The sequence below is a fragment of the Charadrius vociferus genome, unplaced genomic scaffold, assembly GCF_000708025.1.
Source record: "Charadrius vociferus isolate BGI_N301 unplaced genomic scaffold, ASM70802v2 scaffold16, whole genome shotgun sequence".
Taxonomy (NCBI): domain Eukaryota; kingdom Metazoa; phylum Chordata; class Aves; order Charadriiformes; family Charadriidae; genus Charadrius; species Charadrius vociferus.
In genome coordinates this window covers 1165782-1171920 of record NW_009649167.1, presented here as the reverse complement: position 1 = coordinate 1171920, position 6139 = coordinate 1165782, and positions in this window count along the sequence as shown.

Sequence of the window (6139 nt, the reverse complement as noted above, 5' to 3'; positions counted from 1 at the left end):
ATGGTACCCCACGAGGGAGTGCGTTATCTTTCAAAAGCTCCCTGTTTTCAGTGTCTGCTTACAAACACCACGGAGTGCTGGTGTGATCATGCATTCAGGAAGGTTCACAACTGTAATACGTAGAGATAAAAAACTCTTCCTCGTCTCAGCAGAGATGTTACATGTCCAAAGATTAAAGTTTTGTATTAAACTGTTTTATGTTTGACAATAAGATCAGTTTTGCTAGATGGTTTGGTTAATTTGGTTAATGATGATTTGGAGTGTTCTCTGCTCTGTTTCAAAGCATTTAGTACATTACTCTTTGCACTTACTGTGATGACTTCCTTGCTGGCCTCAGCTCTTCTTTATATGCTACTTAGACTCACTGACAACATCTATGCAGCTAAATAAAAGAAGGCTGGGAGCTGATTGAGCTCTCACCCTGTGAGCATGTGGGACTAACCATCTTGCATTGGCGATGCCTAATATAAGACTCCCCTACAGCAAATACGTTTTGGACAGAGAAAGTTGGTGTGAGCAAAAACTGAGCTGAAGAGTGAGCTAACAAATAAACAGACAGTTGTTGGCGTGGCCCCCTTTCACCTGCCAGTCTAGACTTACAAATTCATGACATTCATAGTCCTGCATAGGGTATTATGCCACTTTGTTACTGATCTCAATGTGCTATAGTATGCAACTTACCTAACAAGGTTGTAACGGTGCCTAATCTGTGTTCTACATATGTCTTAATTTTCAGGATCTGTCACGCTGGGGATGGGTGAATTTTAGTCAGGCATACTAAAACATGTCAGGTCTGTATCAAAACACAGCCAGGCAGTGTTACAGAGAATGAGGGAGACATCTGTACTATTTTTCAATGGCTGTTTTACCTGTGCCAGTTTATGGGCTTGATATTTTTTTGTTTGAGTGCATGAATTTAAATTTGGAGCATCTGTTAGGAGGAGCATTCACTTTAGTCAAATAGAAGTTATTGAACTTGCTACAAGGATAAATGGGTGAAATTAAAGGGCCTCTGATATATATAAGATCAGAATAGCTCTTCTAATGGTCCCTTCTGGGCTTACACTTTATGAATCTATGTTTCATTTCCTGCTTGCTCAGTGATAGAGATAAGATATCTCCAGGGGAGATACCAAGAGTCCTTCAGAGAGCAACGGGTAGGCTATTAATCTGAAAGTGCCTACCTGCCTGGTTCAGGCTAAGGTTAACAAGCTTATTGTCCCACTTCTACAGCTTGAGATCAAAGGACATCTATCTGTTTAAAAAGCTTTCTAGAGAGGAGAACTGGAGAGGAAGGAAACCTGGGGGAAGGCAATGTGGGGAGACAGCAAGGCAGTAACTGTAGATCCCGTTCATCTCAGTCAAAATGTCATAGGTGCCTAAACTAGGCAAAAAGTGGTAAAACCTAGAAAATAAGCTGAGGTGTGGAAAATCCTGAGTGCTAGGTTAACTGTGTTCCCCAGTTAGTTAAGCTTGCAGGAAAAAAAAGTACTAAACCGTGCTTTAGAAGGTTGTTTTGGATCACTGTTAGCAGCTGCTGCTGGCAGCTTTGAAAGAATAATCGTCTCCAGAGACCAAGCCCACTTGGATCTGCCAGAAACCAGAAGCCAGCACGAGTAAAAAGAGAGTTTGAAACACAGTCAGTACATGAGTGGTTGAACTGCAAGGTTTCACTGAGGACCTATAGGGCCAGTGTGGCCCAAGACTCTTTAACCTGTAGTTGGGATCCTCAAAGACTGCAAAGAGTACACAGGCAAATGTTTTAGCAATGCCTTACGAGGCACAGTGAGCGGCTGACCAATGTATTCAGAGCCTTCCTAACCTGTTCCCTGTCACCATAACTGTCAATACTTTGCAACCCACTTGGTCCTACAGCTTAGTGACATATCTTTTTCTTGTTCTAATAGTTGTGTCCATTTGAAACTACTGAGATAGTTGCCACCACAGCTAAGGCATAAACCTAGAAATCAGGAGGTAACGTACAGTTTGCATCTTTGCTGGAAGAGGATCCATGGTATCGTATGATGTTAGCTACCAGACCCTGACTCCTCATGAACAGAAAAATATTTGTAGTGCTCGTTAACTACTCAAGATATATAGGTTACCCAAGATATGTAGGCTAAGTATCTTCCTAGTATACATATTGACAATACTTAATTGCAGTAACTTAGCATTCAGCACAAATTACAAATCTTGCCCTGGACTCTGCATTGCTGTAATTGCTGATCAAGTCCACTGTTCTCAGGTCACAGGTTAGTCAATTCGCAGCTAACTCATGTATGCCTAGACTAACTACCATCAGCTTTTCATTATAGCACCAACGTACTCAGAACAGAAACCATGCCTTACCCCTCCTTTGATTTCACTTGTGGACCTCACAGCCACCTGGGTGATCTTTCTGGACAATATCCTCTCTTTCTGGTTTTTCTTTGCTTCTTATGCATTTGTGCCTCTTTCTGAGGAAGGGACAGGTCCCGTGCTATCTTCTTTAACATCATCAGGAACCAATCCTTCTCTTAGTTTGGTTAAACATCTCGCCATTTCTTTACCCTTTTTTTTTACCTGGAGCCATTATACATCCCCTCCCCCTTCTCTTGTTTCTTAGAAGAGGACAATGAGATGTAGCCTCAAAAATACAGCCTCAGCAGCCTCCACACGCTCACAGAGGTTCCCTTCCTCACGGTATACATGAGCCCTGCTCCCTTAAAAGAGTGGAAGGTAGGGAATATCTGCACTTTTTAAGCAATAAAACTTTTTATAGTATTTGCAGGGACGCCTGCCAAGCTGGGTTATACTGATATGTCAGCAGCTCTGTTATGATAGCAGGCTGTGGATATTTCAGTTCAAAGGTCACAATATCCTGCCAAAAAATGAGAGATAAACTTACATTACTCATGGAGGGTATTTGAACAATCTCTCTGTAAAAGAGAATGGAGGAAGAGAGGACACGAGGTAAGTACTGCCAAATTGTATGAACTTTGATTTAACCCTTGGCAGCACAGTGCAAGAGGCAGCGACTGCCTGGAGGAGGTAATGACGCCGACTTGGGCTGCTCCTTGCTTCTGTTCAGCTTTGTGCCATTGCTTCACAGCCTCATCCTTGGGGTTCCAGATATGTCCCTACATAAGGCTGGTGCTAATCAGCCACATGAATGACAACACTAAAAAAAGCACAGCAGACACTTATTCTGTGTCATACCCTGGATTAAGTGCTCCCCTGCTGTTGCCTAGGACATACTGATGGCCTCACTTGTGGCAGTGGGAAGTTTAGGAACACCATCACGGGGGCCAATATTAGATCTGTCGAACCTTCCAGACTCAAAGAAGAAGTATCAAGTTTTAACGATTTCTGCCAGCGTGCCGAGCATTTCCACAGATGATTCATTTGTATGAGTAGTGTGAGCCAAAATTAAGTTCAAATTCTGCACTTATACCAATAAAGAGTGTAGGAGGTTGTGGATTTTTTAGGAACCTGCCTAAGTGATGTCTTGTGTAGTTTGAAAAGCATGAATTTTCAAGTGTTTCAAGTAGCTCTTATCTCTCTTAGCTACAACCTATCCCCAAAACACCACTCTCCCCTGGGGTGTTCAGCCCTGCACTGGCTTCTTCAAGTCCAAATGTCAACAGTTAAACCCATCCAGTGAGGGAAAAGAGACAGAACCATGCTACTCTTATAATCAGTTGTCACTTAAATATATTGAATATTGTATTATACACCTCCCAATAAAACCATAATCCCACACATGTGTACAGTGATAAAATGGGATTAGTTTTGGATAATTACAGTATGGAAGGAGATTTTCATAAGATTGCAAATAAATAATTAAGAAAATGTTGATTTAAGCCATTAAACTATTCGCTTCCAATTGTCAGCTCAGTTCTAAATGTGGGTATCTTCTAAGCCACCAAGTGAGTAAGAAAACAGTGCTGCTGGTGCAGGATTAGTCACTATGTTGGGATGTGTTTCTGTACATGCCTTATGGATAGATTTCTGTGGGTTGAGATAAACTGCATGTTGCTGACACACTCTTCAGCATGAATATGTGTGAAGTGAGCGAATATATTTGGGTCTTCTTGTGTCTCTACCCAAAGGGCTTGGGACTAATCTCCAAAACTGGTTTTGTCATGGTGTAATGCCATTATCTACATCAGAATGGTTTAATGTGTGAGCCTTAATTTACTTATGCCCATTTTGGCCCACAGCCAATGGCTTTCAGATAATAGGACACCTGGATATGGAAGGCTGCCTCTGTGGATGTAGCTCTGGAGTTCACACTCTCAGCCATGTCTTTGCCTTTACCTGGGGAATCTGATCTCCTTAAACTACCTGATGGCTGCCAAGAATTAATGCAAGAACTGTCTTTCTGCGTGACTCAAGATTGGCCAGGTTATCCTTCTTCACAGTAAAATGTGTCATAGTTATTTTGTCAGCTTTCCTGTGACTCATTCTTTCAGGGCAAAGAATGCCCTTATTTGTAATGGCGAAGGGGGTCCAGTCTGCTTCCAAGGTCTCCAGCACCTATACCCCAGCAAAAGGTCTCTACTTGGACTCGTGTGCAGGAACTGGCAATCTTCCAGACAAGATACTTTCACTGCCAAATATGCCCACACTCCTCTCAAACGGTTCCTACACCGTGGCTTTTGTGCAATGCTCAGTACATCTTTCAACAGAAGCTCAGCAACAGTATCACTTGAATAGAAGTAACTTTGAATGTGTGTTGCACCCTTCTTCTTTGGACATCAAATCATTTAACTGACCCTACAGGCTCAGCTCACCCACAATTGCAATGCAGTCTTACTCTGAACTCTAAGCCCATAACAATAGTTTCATATTTTCTCAATGATTCCCAACACAAATGTGATAGATGAGAGTATGAGATGTGTTTTCCCCAAATGCCACCCTTGCAAATACAGTCTGGGGTACCACACAGTGAATTTGACTCGTTATTTTGTGCAGCAGAAAGAGTAGCATGGATTAGGACCGTGCTAGGACCTGAGTTATCCTGCCTGATTTACTGGCTTCACCTAGAGTTGTCAGGGTCTCTTCTTTTATGTTTGCAGCACTGATGGGTCCCTTGAAATGCAGCATGTGACCTGTACTGGCACTTCATAAGCAAGATTGGACTCCAGCTTACATTCATTTATCTGTGTTGGCTCAGAGCAGTTAATACCAGAAACATGTATTTCCCTCTAACACAAGCAGATGTAATTATGCATACATATAAGAAACTGATATGTTAAGTAAGACTTGGCTGGTATTATTTTTCATGGTTGAGTAATCCACTAAGCAATTTACTCAAAGTCTGGTAATTTTAGTCTGGTATTTTTATCACATGGTACCTCCACCAAGTTGATAAGAGATTGTGGCTGCTCTTCTTGTGTTGTTATTGGTTATCAAAAAAGCTGTCTTGACATCGCAGTTGCATTTGAAATTGTTGATGTGATCAGTCTATTATTTTGGAAAAGAAATGATAACTTGAAAAAAATCTATACTAAATTGTCACTTTCTGTAATTTTATATCTACAAACAATAATCTTTACTTTTTTCAGGTCCTGAAACAAAATGTAGGTATGTTTTTTTCCTTATAATCTTCACTGTTTCAGTGCATTAAGAGTAAATAATTTTTTAGGAAACCTAATGTCTAATGTTTATTGATTAAATGGATTTAATATGAAAACCCCAACACATGGCTCCTCAAGTGCTTTTCAAAATTATCTTGATGGAAACCCTCTATTGTTACATCCATCACAAGTCAGTTAAAAGTGGAGTAAGAATTGGAGGCATTGATCTCCCGGACTAAGCCACATAATTGAGCTGAAGGGATTTTATGTTATTTGTGCTGCGGTTGATAATTTAGCCTAAAGTTCTGAGTTAAACTGATGATCTTTACACAGTCCTGTAGGACTTAAGTCTATCATTATGTCATTACAAAGTACCACGTTCTGTCTCTGTGGAGTCCAAAATGCCTGTTCTTCAGATAAGAGTTAGATCATACTACATCAGAATACAATGCAATGTTGTCACAAGTGTTATTTCAAAGTCCTGAGGGTGTTGTAACTTGGAATTCTTTTTCACTGGACCTGCTAATGCTTTTCAGGCACAAAATAACTATTCTTTCTGCACTCCTTTAGTTTGGATA